Source organism: Chrysemys picta, chromosome 5 (genome assembly GCF_011386835.1).
Source record: "Chrysemys picta bellii isolate R12L10 chromosome 5, ASM1138683v2, whole genome shotgun sequence".
Classification (NCBI taxonomy): domain Eukaryota; kingdom Metazoa; phylum Chordata; order Testudines; family Emydidae; genus Chrysemys; species Chrysemys picta.
Window position 1 is genome coordinate 91,109,137 of NC_088795.1, and position 16,423 is coordinate 91,125,559.

At 42.2% G+C, this 16,423-nt stretch overlaps 1 protein-coding gene across 11 annotated transcripts in view; it reads left to right on the forward strand.

The window, feature by feature from the left end:
* The window catches only part of CLOCK (clock circadian regulator), a 114,653-nt gene that overhangs the window by 47,670 nt on the left and 50,560 nt on the right, over positions 1 to 16,423 (forward strand). For 9 of the 11 annotated variants that reach the window (XM_024101604.3, XM_024101597.3, XM_024101603.3 and 6 more), the window contains one exon: positions 9,296 to 9,406. The exons of 1 other annotated variant lie outside the window; for it this stretch is intronic. The gene's annotated coding sequence lies outside the window, so the exon portion shown is untranslated. Of the gene's footprint in view, positions 1 to 9,295; positions 9,407 to 11,496; positions 11,521 to 16,423 lie in introns of those variants that run through there. One more of the 11 variants, XM_065598031.1, reaches the window with a different exon arrangement.

The following is a 16,423-nucleotide window of genomic DNA, read 5'->3' on the forward strand; positions in this document are numbered from 1 at the left end:
CCATTGCCTGTGCTACCCCCCCTAAGCTGCTATTTTTAGCATACTAGCTCAAGCAGAGCTAGTGCTTGTCTATGTACTGCGCTGGGATGCACACTCCAAGCTGCAGTGTAGATGTACCCTAAGTCAGGCTGGTTCCTCCTCCTCACTGTCTGGGTTCCAGAAAAGGGCGTATTAAGGCCACAGGCGAGAGAGTCTCCCTGCTCTTAATTTTGGTGCCTGGCATCACAGTGGGCCCAGAGCAGCAACTGAAAGGAAGGTCTTGCTCCACCCCTGCTTCCCTGAGATGGAATGTGCTCAGGTACTTTGTGGGGATGGCACATACAGAGTCTGGTCAGCTGAGAGGCTGGAGCATGCTCAGTGGAGACAGAATCTTTGGAAAACTTAGCTGCCAAACTTGAACACGTTTCTACTGAGCTTGTGTTAACTGAGATTTTTCAAAAGCTTATGACTTGGCCAGATTTGGGTTTTTTTTCCCCACGAGAACAGCAGAACTTATATTCCTGATACCTGAGCAACCTTCCTCTTGCCAAATTTCAAGTCCCTGCTCCAAAACATAGAGGCACAAGAGCGTCTTTTTTTTTTTTTTTTCCAAGTTCATAACCAATTTGTTAAAATGGGCAAAACAATGTATGTTTTGTTTTTATTTTTCATTTGATAGCTAAGCAGCATTAGTTACCATAGTAAGTTATAGCTCTCTAGCACTCCTGGGAAGGAGAGTGTGGGCAGCACCACTCTTGTCTTGGAGTCTGGAGCACAAGCCTCTGGCTGTGTGGTGCAGGTCATTTGGTGGCTGGGAGGTGGGAGTAAAGAAGTCCAAAAGAAGAAGTCAGGAGGCATCTGCAGCCCACAAAAGGCAGAATCTAGGGCCTTCAGAAAGCCAAAGAGAGAAGAACTGGCTCCTTTCCTTTCTGAGTCAGCCTGGGTGGTCAAGGCTCTCAAGTGTTTCCCCAGCCAGAAACCCCTTCTTCTGAGGGCTAGGGAGCTCCGAGTTACAGCCCTATTTCTTCAGGATATGTCTACACGGCAATTAAAAACCCACGACTGGCCCATGCCAACTGACTCGGGTTCATGGGGCTCGGGCTTCAGGGCTGTTTAACTGTGGTGTAGATGTCTGGGCTGGCACTGGAGCCAAGGTTCTAGGACCCTGTGAGGTTGGAAGGTCCCAAAGTTTGGGCTGCAGCCTGAGCTGGAATGTCTACACTGCAATTAAACAGCCCGCAGCCCAAGCCCTGCAAGTGAGAGTCAGCTAGCATGGGTCAGCTGTAGGTGTCTAATTGCAGTGTAGACATACCCTCAGAGTGCTGCCCCAAACTGAGCAGGGATCCACCTTTTTAAGGACCCACCCTCTCCAGACTTGACAGGCTTCACAGTTGCAATGGGTTGGGGCTGATTGTGCCCAGAGGAGCTTTTTAACACCTGGAGTGGGGTGTGATGGGTTCGGTCACAGAAACCCCCTTTGGGCTGTCACCTGATGTGCTGAGACTACCTCTGAGCCCGTTTTCTCTGCTGACTTGGGACTTAAGAACATAAGACTGGCTTTCCTGGGTCAGACCAAAGGTCCATCCAGCCCAGTATCCTGTCTACCGACAGTGGCCAATGCCAGGTGCCCCAGAGGGAGTGAACCTAACAGGTAATGATCAAGTGACCTCTCTCCTGCCATCCATCACCACCCTCTGACAAACAGAGGCTAGAGACACCATTCCTTACCCATCCTGGTTAATAGCCATTAATGGACTTAACCTCCATGAATTTATCCAGTTCTCTTTTAAACCCTGTTATAGTTCTAGCCTTCACAACCTCCTCAGGCAAGGAGTTCCACAAGTTGACTGTGCGCTGTGTGAAGAGGAACTTCCTTTTATTTGTTTTAAACCTGCTGCCAATTAATTTCATTTGATGGTCCCTAGTTCTTATATTATGGGACCAAGTAAATAACTTTTCCTTATTCACTTTCTCCACATCACTCATGATTTTCATAGAATCATAGAATATCAGGGTTGGAAGGGGCCTCAGGAGGTCATCAAAGACAAAAGCAATACTGACCTAGACTCAAAGATCTGTTTTGAATGCTTCTGCTATTCAGACTGAGGAGGATTGAGCGCAGAAATAATTTACATTTTTAAAAAAGTTTTATTCTCTACCTCTACAGTTCTTTGACAGTTTACTACTTTTAGGAAGAAATTGTTCAATAATTTGAGCTAATTTTTTTAGTGAAAATTCTTCTATGTTTTTAAATATTAATACAAGAATAAAACATTTAAAATCTCTTTTGTCTTTGGTCAGATACATTCAAATGTTAATTTTCAGGGGAAAATGTGACCAGCATTTTAAAGTGTTTAAATATGTGAAATTGCTAAAGCACTATGTCTTGAGTATGGGTGTCTGCAAGCTGATGAGCGGTCTCAATGCTATTAGCTTCATATAAATGAAAAACCTAAGTGCATTAATATTTGAAAATTCCATCCTTTATAATCTTGTTAACTCTGAGACGTTTTCAAGAGAAAGTAATTAGGATTTTATAAAGGGGCGTGTTTCTTTTTTGTTTAGCACTTCTGATGTCGAATAAACACCAACGCCTGTTAACTTGTATCCATCTTGAAGAAGACATTTGTTGCCTTGCGCATACTTTTTTTCCCTGGGACTATTACTGATAAATCGTTTGAACATGGGTAACTTTGGGTATTTACATATGGTGTTTCTCCCATTTTGAACTGCCGCAAATAGTTACTGTCATTTGCATGCATCTTCATTTTATTTGAAGGAAATGGGAAAAAATAAAGTGGAATGTTTTTGCCTTGTTACATGAGAATGTATCTAGCTTGATATGGCTCACATAAGAAAAAATTAATAGCAGGAAGTTGAGACTAGTTGACTCTGAGTTTAGGTTTACTGCTAAAGTAAGGATTCAACCAGCTTTTTTACACATTAAGAATGTAGCGCATACTCTCCAAAATTACAGCGCTCTTTGAAGTAGAGAATAAAGTTTGAGAATTTGCAAGCCGTATGTCTGGCATATTAGGCTTTGTTTGTTTTTTTGGTTATTTATTGAATATGGGGAAGAAGGGAAGATCAAAGGTAAGGAAGAGTGAATATACAAGCCAGGATTGAGGAAGTAATTTAGTTGAGACTAGAAAAGAAAGGCAATTGATTCCCCAAATCAGGCTGTTAAACCCTAAATTTTGAAATGTATCATCAAAATGTTTCAACATCATTAGGCTTATACTCATTATTGATTGTCTTTTATGTATGGTTCTTCATTGTATTGAGCTGGGAGGAGGGGAAGTGTTCATTGATATGCTGTGAGGATCAGTGTTTAAAGCCAGTTTCATTTAATATCTTAATGATCTGGAAGCACACTAAATATCATCTGAAAATACAGTTAATTGGGAGATGTTAAAAACAAAAGTGAGGACAGAGATAATACACAGGCCTAAGAAGGGAAGAAAAGATGGGCTTGTGATTAAAGTACTGGACTGAAACTTAGGACATTCTGGGTTCTATTGCTAGCTCTGCTACTGATTTCTTCTCTGACCTTGGGCATGTTATCTATAGCAGATGCCTTTTCCCATGTGAAGCCTAGTGCAGGATTGGGAACTTAAACTCTTGTACCTCAACTCCCCATCTGAAATAAGGAAAATAATATCTACCAACTTCCCTCGCAAGGGTGTTGTGAAGCTAAACTCAGTGTGTGTGAGGTACTCAGACATCATGGTGATAAATCCCACAGAAAAGCCCATGAACAGGGAATAACAAAAATAAATTATCCAAAAAGAGTGAGGCATACATGCATCTATTGAATAATCCAAAAATACAGATATTAGTTGAGAAGGAAATACCTAAAGAGAAATAATACCAAAAGAATCCTAGGCTTGAGTGTATAACAGACTCAACGTGCTTGCGATATAATATGATGACAGGAAAAAAAGCTAATGCAAATTTGAGCTAGACACCATGAAATCATGTTACAGATGAGAGAGATAGATAGTGTCTATATTGGTTTTATTTCTGGGCACCTCAAAACCAGAGAGAGAGTGACAAATTGGAGGCAATAAGTGATGATGAAACATAGTGATAAATGGGGGTTGCAGAGACTGACTTGGGATAAAGGACTTACAAGAAATTTGTGTTTAGCTTAGCAAAAGCAATTAACAAAATGTTGTAAACATTTTCAGGTATTCTAAATGTGTAAGCACCAAAGGGGGAGAGGAAATGTTTAAGGTGCAGCAAGGAATAACAGGGTGAAATTGAGCTAAGGAAAACTCAGATTGAATATTTGTGAGGGAGGGGTGAATAAGGGGAGTCAGGACTAGAAGACTGTGGCTATGTCTATACTACAGCTTATGTCGGCATAACTTATGTTGCTCAGGGCATGAATAAACCACCCCCCTGAGTGAGATAAGTTACACCGACATAAGCGCCAGTGTGGACAGTACTACGCAAAAGACTTAATGGACACAAATCTGACATCAGGAATCATAATACTCAAAAACCAGTGGGAGAACGCTTTAACCTGTCTGGTCATTCAATGTCAGACCTGCGGGTGGCTATCTTACAACAGAAAAACTTCAAAAACAGATTCCAACGAGAGACTGCTGAACTGGAATTGATATGCAAACTAGACACAATCAACTCAGGATTGAATAAGGACTGGGAATGGCTGAGCCATTACAAACATTGAATCTATCTCCCCTTGTAAGTATTCTCACACTTCTTATCAAACTGTCTGTACTGGGCTATCTTGATTATCACTTCAAAAGTTTTTTTTCTCTTACTTAATTGGCCTCTCAGAGTTGGTAAGACAACTCCCACCTGTTTATGCTCTCTGTATGTGTGTATATATATCTCCTCAATATTTATTCCACTCTATATGCATTCGAAGAAGTGGGCTGTAGTCCACGAAAGCTTATGCTCTAATAAATTTCTTAGTCTCTAAGGTGCCACAAGTACTCCTGTTCTTTGTCAGAGGGAGCACTTCTCCTGTCAATATAGATACTGCCGCTCACAGAGGTAGTTTTATTATGCTGATGGGAGACCTCTGCCCTATCAGCATAGAGCATCTTCATGAGATGCACAGCAGTGGTGCAGTGTAGACATGCTCTGTGAAATCCTCTCCCAGTGGTGGAACGGTTCTGCATGTGCAGGAGCATGGAGGGAGATAACTTATTAGGTCTCTTTCATCCCTAACTTTCTGACTTCTGTGAGAATATTCTACATTCTGACTTTCAGTTGAGCATGTCAGCCTAGTGTGAAAACCCTATCCTAGGATTTACAAAGCTTGTTCTACAGAAGAACTATTATTACTTTTAAATGGTTTGTTCCTTCTGTTTTTCATTTCTAATCTCTGTGGCTCAGTTTGATATTAAAATAACTACAGTGACCTGACCTCTTGATAGTATTTTTAATCTATTCAAAACCATGAAAAAATCTTTCCTATAAAAATATGTAATAAGATGTAAAAGCAAGACTTCTGTAAGTCCCATAACATTTACCTATAAAATGTCATGCACATACTGAAAAGGTTGTACACCCACACTGTATATACAGACAAGAAGTTAGTATAGATCTAGGCCAGTGAAATATTAGAAAAAGGCATGAAAAATGTAAACCCCTATAGAATACTAGTTGTATTTTCAAGTGCCATGCAGGAGATTAGGTAGAATGCCAGTTGGAATAAGAATTGCACAATTCCTGTTCCATCACACTCTTCTTTCCCACACATGGTTTCTAGGCTCTTGAAGTGTGGTGTGTGGTTGCTGGTGAGAATATGCTTAAGGTTGGCAGGTTGTCTGTGGGCAAGGACTGGCCTGCCTCCCAAGGTCTGTGAAAGCGAGGGATCATTGTTCAGGATGGGTTGTAGATCACTGATGATGCGTTGGAGAGGTTTAAGCTGAGGACTGTAGGTGATGGCCAGTGGAGTTCTGTTGGTTTCTTTCTTGGGCTTGTCTTGTAGCAGGAGGCTTCTGGGTACACGTCTGGCTCTGTTGATTTGGTTCCTTATTTCCTTGTGCGGATATCATAGTTTTGAGAATGCTTGCTGAAGATCTTTTAGGTGTTGGTCTCTGTCTGAGGGGTTGGAGCAGATGCGGTTGTATCTCAGTGCTTGACTGTAGACAATGGATCGTGTGGTGTGTCCAGGGTGGAAGCTGAAGGCATGAAGGTAGGCATAGCGGTCGGTGGGTTTTCGGTATAGGGTGGTGTTAACGTGACCATCGCTTATTTGTACTGTGGTGTCTAGGAAGTGGACCTCCCGTGTAGATTGGTCCAGGCTGAGGTTGATGGTGGGGTGGAAGCAAATTCTTTGGCCTAATGTTATGTAAGACTAGATGATGATAGTTGTTTTCCCTTCCTGTCTTAAAATCTATGGATTTTATGAAGAAGTTGTTTGTAAAATCAATCTATGTATATAATAGTGTTTACAAAATAAGATTACAAATTCACTGTCTCTTTAAAATATTTAGTGAATTTAGTGATATAGGAAAAATACTGGATTGACTGCCCTAGCGACTTAAGTTCTTTGTCCACACAACAGATATATAGGGTAGGTAGAGGCAATGCAAGCTTCCCTATGCTTCTTCTGCAGCTTCTCAATTCTGTCCTGAAGGGACTGGTGCTAGGAGTGAGATGATTGCTCAACCTGCAGGCCTTGTTCCATCTTTGAACTCACTTCTGAGAATCAGTGGTACCAATGTTAGTACCAGTTGTGGAGGTAGAACTCGACTGTGATTACTAATACTTTCCATATAGATATCTGCCCCCACCCTCATGTGGTATAAACTTTCATTATTATCTTGGGCAGGATTCCAGCTGGTGACTCTGTAAGTGCTTTAAAGACTCAATATCTCATTTCCTTTGGCCACCCAGGTATGTCTGTGCTGCAGTTGGGAGCATGCCTCTGAGCCCAGATAAACAGACACATACTAGCTCACTAAAAATAGCAGCATCAACATTGTGACACAGGTGGCAGCTCAGGCTAGTGGCCAAAGTACAAATCCATCCAACACTCTGGGTCCATACTCTGGTGGCTAGCCTGTGCTACCATCCATGCTACAACGTTGACACTGATATTTTTCACGTGTTAGCTCAAGCAGAGTTGACATGTGTCTGTCAGCCCAGGCTGGGGGAGACACTTCCAACAGCCGTCTAGATGTACCCCTCATCACTCACTGTCTACCTCTGCTCTGCAGGTCAGCATAAGGTGGAAATGTTATAGTGTTGCCAACTCTCATGATCTTGCTGCAAGTCTCAGTGTTGTTTTTCTTAAAGTCCCAGCTGCTGGAATCAGGAGATTGCATGAGAATCTCCGCTTTAATTAAAAAAAATAAGTTTCTAGCCCTTATGATTGCAGAGAAAAGTTTGAAAATGTTGCTGGAATATACTCTAAAGGCTTAGCATCTAGAAGGCAAATAAAAAAACCTAATATATATTTAAAATCTCATGGTTTTTGGAGACCCTCATGACCTGTGAACATTTTGGCCTGGCAATACTTGTGTAGGCATCCAGACCTTTCTGCAAGCTTTCACGTTCATGCTATTTTCTACTTACCAGAGCTATGTGGTTTTATTTTCAAAAAGCTTTTCCACTGTGTTTAGCTTTTTTCTTACTTTTGTTTAAATTTGCATATGTTCAGTTACCAGTTATGAAACAGTCAAAAGGTTTTTTTCCTCCTTTCTCTAAATTCCCTCTTCAATGTTCCTTCAACTTCCTTTTTATTATACTCTTTTTAGACATTGTGAAATGTGGCTCTGTTCTGTTTAACCTCTGCAGTAGGAGGTATCCTGCATGTGCAGCTTGTAGAGCTGTACAATTTTCCTCATTAGAGCTGTCAGAACTTGTGGAAGGGTTGGCAAGCCCGCCTGCTCTGAACAGTTTAAAAACATAGGCTTCATATTACAGTCTCTGTAATCTAGATTTCAACAGGTCTCTTTGTAACTGTTAATGTTTATACTTGTCAAACCGAACAAAACTGTCTAAATATGAGATGAGGGTTTAACTACCTTACAAAAAAAGTAGGTCAATGGGCCAGCAGGTTATTAGGCTAGAGAAGAATGAACGGGTTCACTGAGTCATGCTGTGTAGTTGTTTTTCTTCTTTTGGCAGAACGCTCTGCTCTGCTTTAATTTCATGGGTTTTTTTACCAGTGTTTTTTTAACCAGTTAAACACTTCCAGTAGAAACAGGGAGAGGAGCAATCATTACCTTTTTAATTAAACTAAAACATACTACTTGTACTTTTTACTTCCGTGAGAATAATAGCTCTTCAACCTATAGCAAAAAATACAAATTCAGTACTTCTCGCTTTAGCGAAAACAAATTTTTTTCTTATAACCCAAAATACATTATAACATTAAATATAAGGCACCGGAGTGAAAATTATAGAAAACAGTGGTATACCATTCATCGTATAGTGAAGAAATCAAAACATTCTGTCAGTGTGGCCAATAGTTGATGCAGGGAGAAATGAGGTATGACAAGGGAGGAGAGACGTGTGTTTAGATAACTTTGAAAAGAGTTGCAAAGTGGCATGGAGAGCTGTTTTTAGACAACGGGAACTGTAGAAGAGAATTCACTAAAACCAAAAATGATTGTATGAAGAGACTGAAAGGTGGCGATTGCTAGGTTAGTGAAGGGGACATGAAAGGGAGTAGAGACTTAGATCTAGGAGGTAGGTTTGGAATAAGTACTTAAAAAGAAAATGATATTGGACTTTATTTTGAAAAGAAAAGGAAGAGCCAGTGGCTGTGTTTGAGGTAGCAGGAGTGATGTAGCTAGGTTTCTGTGTGAGTGAGTGAGCAGCATTCTGAACATTCTGGAGTCCAGAGCGCAGTGATTTGATGAAACCCGAGAGGAACTGAGGTAATCAGTAGGAAAAGGGATGTAGACGTGAATAAAAAACAGCAGAGAAGGAGTTGAGGGAGTGGCATAGACAAATGCTGTTTCAGGATTAACAATAGGGAGATTTATAGACTTGTGCGATGTGGGAGATGGAGAGTTTGAGTCAAGGATGACACTATGATTACAGATAGAGGTAAATAGGAGGTCTTAGTCAAGCCAGACGAAGTTTCAGAGTATTCCTCTTGCTGAAGAGAAGCACTTCTGTTTTTGACACATTGAGTTAACTGTATTGAGATATTTCTGTAATTCATCAGGCAGAACATTACATTTATAAATGATATATCACAATAGTACTTCACTAGTAATCAGAATAAATGATGGCTATAAATATTTCATTTGAATACTAGTGACATACAGAATTCCAGTCATTTCCAGTTCTCTAACTTTTCTTTTTTGATTCTTTACAGTGCAGAGTTTGATGCTGTTCTGTAGAAGAGGATATATTTAAACCCACATTCGTCTGAAGGATCAGTGTTTATCCTAAATATCACGGTTTAACATCCCAAAAAGTATAAGAGGTAAAGAAAGTCTTGCTGTAATTATGAGCTACAGTGTTGTAATTTGATTCCTGTGGTTTCTTATTAACTACATTAGGGATCTGTTCCTGTTGTCAAGGAAGTTAATGGACGTGCTTCCAAAAAGGTATAGAGCCCTCAGTCCCCATAAGGCTTGATCTAAGGCCCATTAAAGTCAATGGGAGTCTCTTCATTGATTTCAATGGGCTTTGGTTCAGGCACATACAATTCAATGAGAGTTGAGGATGCTCAGCACCTTGCAAAATTGGACTCAAAGGGAGCAGGAGCCGACCTGAAAGAGAAGCAAATGTCTATTGTTTTTTCTTTGGCTTTAGGGTATTTGGAATTTAGGTACCATACTTATGCTGCTAATTTTGACATAAAATCTGGGTACACTCAGTAAGGTGAAATTGGTATTCTAACAATATTGAATGTAGTTTGTTGTTATGGAAATAGTGATTCTGACTTCTGATTCTGCATATTGAAAAGGTCAGTCTTGTTCCATGTGAAGTCCTTTTGTGCTTTGCTATTCACACATTTATTTCTTTTGAAAATTAATGGAATGTTGTGATTTGATATTCTAAGAATTCATAGAATCTTTGATGCATATAGTAAATGTTGAATACCAGATTTGTTTTGAAGACTAATTATGCAATTATGTTACTAGCATGTGTAGTAGATAGGGGGAAGGGATAGCTCAGTGGTTTGAGCATTGGCCTGCTAAACCCAGGGTTGTGAGTTCAATCGTTAAGGGCGCCACTTAGGGATCTGGGGCAAAAATCTGTCTGGGGATTGGTCCTGCTTTGAGCAGGGGGTTGGACTAGATGACCTCTTGAGGTCCCTTCCAACCCTGACATTCTATGATTCTAAAGGAAAATATATTTACAATTTTCAAGCTATTGTCAATTGAAAGCCTAAAGATATTAGTTCTGTCTCTTTGAACGCTACATTTATCTCATGTTATTAAGCACTGGAAGTAGCTTGCATTAGCAGTGAATGACATGTAGTGAGACAGAATAATATCAACCAGTTTATAATATAAACTGAGGTACACATAACCATAAAAAATTCTGATCTCCCACATTCTACACAGATTAATGTCTTTTTAGTGCATTTCTGAACAGTTGAATAAAGGACCATGCCAGCTTCCGGTCTTATGCACTGAAAATGCTTTGGAGAATCTGTGAATTTCATAATGTCCTTAGTACACTATAGATGGAGGCACCTCAGTGCTAATGAGCATCTGATTGTTCTGTAAAGTTATACACACTTCCGTTAGACTCTCTGGAGGCAGTTTGCTTTGAAGCAGTTACTACTTTGCCTATATTACAATTGATACACTGGATCAGGGCAAATTATCAGTTTTACTATCACTGCTACTACAAAGTTAGTTTTATTATATCGTTGTCAAAGGAAATTGACAGTTGTTACATGGTAATAGGTTCTAAATATAAAGATTTTTCTTTCATGTGGAAGTGGAGGGAGAATTTGAAGAATACTGTCACAGGGCAGGGCTTCTCCTCAGCTTCCAAGCACATACTACCATGCCCAGTCTTCTTTAAGGCTGGTTATTTTCTTAGAACAGGCAACTGAACAACAGAAAAGTCTTATAACTCACTCCTTTGTCTTAAGACTTCAGGGCCACCCCTCCCAGGGGTTTCTGGCACTCCTGCTTCTGGTTGCTTTCCAGTTTTAATCCCTTCCTAGAGGAGCAGCCCCAGAGCTGTTTCCCTGAGGACCTGGATCTTTGCTACTGTGGCTTTTCTTCCCCAGGCACAAGCTGTCTCAGTCACCCTCTCCTCCACCTCTCATTTCCTTCCCTTTATAGGCCCAGGCATAGCCCAGCCCCCTTTAATTGGCTGGATTGGGCTCCTGTACTCTGACCCAGAGGAGCTAGGACTGGCTCTACTCACAGGGAACAGGTACGCTATGAAAACATTTTCTGCCAGTTCAGTTCTGAGATTAAAACTACTTTTTTCAAACAAACACTGCCCTCCGCCCCCGGCCCTGTTTTTCCTTTTCACAGATCTAGCCCTTTGTTTAGGCACTCACCAGACTTCTGTGAAGGTATCAACATCTGAATCCTGTGTCCTCTAAGCCTCTTGAGTCTGAACAAGGTCAGTCCAGGCACTGTCTCTGTCTTGGCTACTGTAGGCATATTCTCAGTGTCCAAATCCCCTGTCTAGCACCTCCTTCTGACAGCTGATGAGGAGTTCACTGGACCATTAATGATGTTTTTCCGTAAGTCTTGTAAGTTTCAGAAGTCTGGCAGAATGTTAATATTGTGTCCATTTTTAAAAAGTGTAATGGGATGACCTGGGTAATTATAGGCCTATTAACCTGACATTGATCCCAGGCAAGATAATGGAGTGACTGATATGGGACTTGATAAGTAAAGAACTAAAGTAGAATAATGTAACTAATGCAAATCAGCATAGGTTTATGGAAAATAGATCGTGTCAAACTAACTTGATATCTTTTTTTATGAGATTATAAATTTGGTTGACAAAGGTGATAATGTTAACATAAGATACTTAGACTTCTGTAGGGCATGTGACATGGGGCCGTTTGACATTTTGATTAAATTTTATACCATCCTAGTGTTTTTTTTTTTTTTTTAACATGGCACACACTATATGGATTAAAAACTGACTAAGTGACAGGTCACAAAATGTAACTGTAAAGGGGGATTATCATTGAGCGAGTCTGTTTCCAGTGGGGCCCCACAGGGGTTGGTTCTTGGCCCTAAGCTATTAAACATTTTTATCAATGGCCTGGGGAAAAAATAAAATCATCGCTGATAAACTATGTAGCTTACACAAAAATAGGGGGAATGGGAAATAATGAATAAGATAGGTCACTGATTCAAAGCAATCTAGATCGTTTAGTAAACTGGGTGCAAGTAAACAATATGCAATTTAATATGGCTAAATGTAAATGTATATATCTTAGAACAAAGAATGTAAGCCATACTTACAGGATGGGTGATTCTCCTGCGAAAGCAGCGACTCTGAAAAAGGTTTGGTAGTCGTGGTGGATAATCAGCTGAACATGAACTTCCTGTGTGATCCTGGGATGCATAAACAAGGCAATCTTGAGTAAGAGTAGAGAGGTTATTTTACCTCTGTATTTGGCACTGGTGCAACTGCTCTGGAATACGGCATCCAGTTCTGGTGCTCACAATTCAAGTAGGATGTGGATAAATTGGAGCGGGTTGAGAGAAGAGCCATGAGAATGAGGCCGTCTACACTAGAAATCTTACAGCAGCTCAGCTGTAATGATGCAGCTGAGCCGCTGTATGATCTCTCATGTAGCCACTTTATGCCAATGGGAGAGAGCTCACCTGTCAGTATAATTAAATCATCCCCAACGAGTGGCGGTAGCTATGTCGGTGGGAGAAGCTATCCCGCTGACATAGCATGGCACACACTACTGCTTACGCTGGTGTAACTTATGGTGCTCAGGGGTGTGGTTTTTTCACACCCCTGAGCAACATAAGTTTTGCCCTCATAAGTGATAGTGTAGACATGGCCTGATTAAAAGATTAGAAAACGTACTTTATAGTAGGGGTGGCCAAACCGCGGCTCGTGAGCTGCCTGCGGCTGTTTTACAGTTAAAGTGCAGCTCGTGGAGCCCCCCATGCGCCCCATTATCTGCCTACAAGACTGTGGGGGGGGGGGAACTTGGGGCTTCTGCCCTGCGGCGGAGTGGTGGGGCTCAGGGCTTCTGCCAGAGATGACTGGTGCCTGCTGAGATGGCGGGAGGAGGGGAGGCACAAGGCACAATTTAAAGGTTCAGCCCTCCCAACAGCTTCAGGCATGCCCCCCACAGGCATGCCCCCCACAGGCATGCCCCTCCTCTTATCCTCAGCAGCCCCTCCCTGCAGCTCCCAGGTGTTAGCTCCACATGGAGAGGCAGCAGCTCTCCCTACAGCTCCCAGCTGTTTGCCACTGCTTCTCCCCACAGCTGCAGCTCCCAGCTTGCTGGCTCCAGCAGTTGCCATGCAGGGAGGGGGCCCAGCGACACCATGTGGCAAAAATCAGGGGAGGATGTGACCCCACATGCACCCCATGCATTGCCTCTGGTTTCTGCCCCGGGGGGGGGGGAGGGGCATGTCTTGGAGCTTCAGCCCTGTGGGGCACAGCTGCCAGTGCGTGGTTCTCAAACATCTGAAGATTGTCATATGCGGTTCGGAGGGTCAATAAGTTTGACCACCCCTGCCTTATAGTGATAAACTCAAAGAGTTCAATCTATTTAGTTTAACAAAGAGAATGTTAAGGGATGACTTGATTAGTCTATAAGTACATATATGGGGAGCAAGAGAAAGATATAACACGATGCAATGGCTGGACGTTGAAGCTAGACAAATTCATAAGGCAGTCATTTATAACAATGAGAGTAATTAACCATTGGGGCAGTTTACCCAAGGTCCATCACTGACTATTTTTAAATAAAGATCAGATGTTTTTCTAAAAGATCTGCTCTAGGAATTATTTTGGTGAAGTTCTATGGGTTGTGTTATACAGGAGGTCAAACTAGATGATTACAATGGTCCTTTCTGATCTGAGAATCTATGAATCATTAAGGCTATGATTTTAGCATGGAGGCCACAGTGTTCACGATAAATTGTGAATTTTATTTAAGTCTGTGACACCCATCAGTGCTGGTTCTTGTGGGTCAGGATCCCTGCTCTGGCCCCGTTTGCACCACCATTCAGGTTTAGTGCACCTGCTCCTCCATAGATGGAGATGAAGGGGAAAATGGGCCAAATTCGATTGGCATAGGGAGCTGGCCCATGTGGTCAGAGTGCCACTCAGGTTTGGCATGTCCACTCATCTACTGAATTATAGAAGGGCAGACAGGTCAAATTTGATTGGCATTCCAACCTGGCCCATCTGGTTGCAGCGCCACTCAGGTCTGGTGTGTCCACCTCTCCGTAGCATGACAGAGGAGCAGACAGGCCAAATTTGACTGGTGTGGCCAGCTAAGAGCACACGGTTGCAACGCCACTTAAGTTTTGGTGCATCTACCCCTCTGTGGCATGGTGGAGGGGTAGAGAGGCCAGATTTGATTGGCTTTGGAACCTGGCCCATGTGATTGCAGCACCACTTAGTTTTGGTGCATCAGCCCCTCTGTGCATGATGGAAGGGCAGATGAGCCAAATTTGTTTGGTGTTGCAACCTAGTATACAAGGTCGCAATGCCACTCAGTTTTGGCAAGTCTGTCCCTCTGTAGATTGAGACAGAGGGGAGGATGAATCAAACCTGAGTGGCCCTGTTACTTACCGCATGGGATCACAATACTCCGTGTGGGGAGCCACGCCCAGCCTTGCAGGACAGGAGCCGCCAGTGAAGGGTGGGCTCACTTTCCAGTTTCCCCAACACCCAAAGTCTTTAGTCCCATTTCCCCATAAGTTCTCTTACTTCTCAGGCAAGTCCAAGGTTTCCAGTGGGAGCAGGCACCAGTTGGTGCCCAACTCTCCCCAAATTCAGCACCATTTTTCCCAAGGTGATTGTGTCTCTGTTCTGTTCTTTTGAGGTTTTTATGCTATGCTGATCACTGTAGTATCTGAGCACCTTCCAGTAGTGCATTAAGCAATGTGACTGTGCATCTCTCACATTTGTTTTTTCTCTCATTCTCATCTCAGAAGGCGAAGCGTGTGTAATGGAGTATATTATTTTGGTAGTGTTTTTTTAATTTGTTAAATAAATATATCTGTTGCTATGTGTTTATATTAGAGAAAGCAAGGTCAAAGAAATTGGCATTGCATGTGGAGAGGAAAGTGGTGAGGTTTGTCATGGTTAGTTCCTGGAGGAGTTCATTCCACAGTCTTGAACCACCCCCAGAGAAGGTTCTTTCTCATGCACAGATGAAGTGTACTCTTATTGTGGAGAGTTGCCTTGTCCCAGAGAAGTGAAGTTATCAACCATGGTCTTCGCCCTGGAGCTTTAGAGACTGTCTTTTAGATATCCTGGGCTCGAGCATGGAGTGCTTTGAAGTTAAGGACTGAGACCTTGAACTTGATCTGAAATTAGGACACCAGTGTAGAGGGTGAAGGACAGGTGTGATGTGCTCATGTAACCTGTCTTGCTGAGAGGAGACACTGCAGCCTTTTGTACCTTTGGAGTTTCCGAAGTGTTGAAGATTTCATGCCCAGTTATATTGCATTGCTGTAGTCCAGCTGATAGTGATGAAGGCATAAATAACTAAGGCCAGGTCTTCATCCACCAGGATGGGACGGAGTCTCCTAGCAAACCAGAGATGGCAGAAAGTATTATGCATGTCTGTCACGATGTGAGAGCTCAGTGTTAGCGAGGAATCCGAGAGTAATCCTAGAATACGGACTGAATTGACCAATTGTAAATGGGAACCTTCAGCCAAAGGGGAGACTGCACCGTAGCGGCAAACTCTTCAGAGTACTTTGCTTTACCCACCAGCGTCATCTCTGTTTTGCTCAGCCAGCTGTTTTTCATCCATGAGCTGATCTCATTCAAGCATTGGGCTATCTTGGTGTGGTCGCATGTGGTGAAGGATAGGTAGAGATATGCATCAGTTGTGTATTGATGGTATCTGAGTTCATGTTGTCTGACCAGTTCTCCTAATGGTTGCATGTAAATATTGAAAAGGACTGTATAGAGAATTGATCCTTGTGGAACCCCACAAGTGAAGGGTCCAGTGGTGGAGGTGGTTTCCAATCACTACTCTTTGGGTGCATCCTTCCAGGAAGGACTCAGACCATTTTAGCACGTTACCCTGGACTCCTACTACGCTTCTCAGGCAAGACAGCAGTATCTCATAGTCAACACTGTCAAACACAGTAGAAAGGTCCGGGAGGATGAGAATGAATGCCTTTTGATAGGATGAGATCATTCATCAGTGCCACTAAAACAGTTTCAGTTTCTCTCCTGCCCCTTTCGGGAACTGTTTTCTCCTTGGCAGTCCTTCAGCATCCCTTTCCTCTTGGGTGTGTTTTCCCCTCCTCCTTTTTCTGGAATGAACAGGATTTGACTTATATGGCCT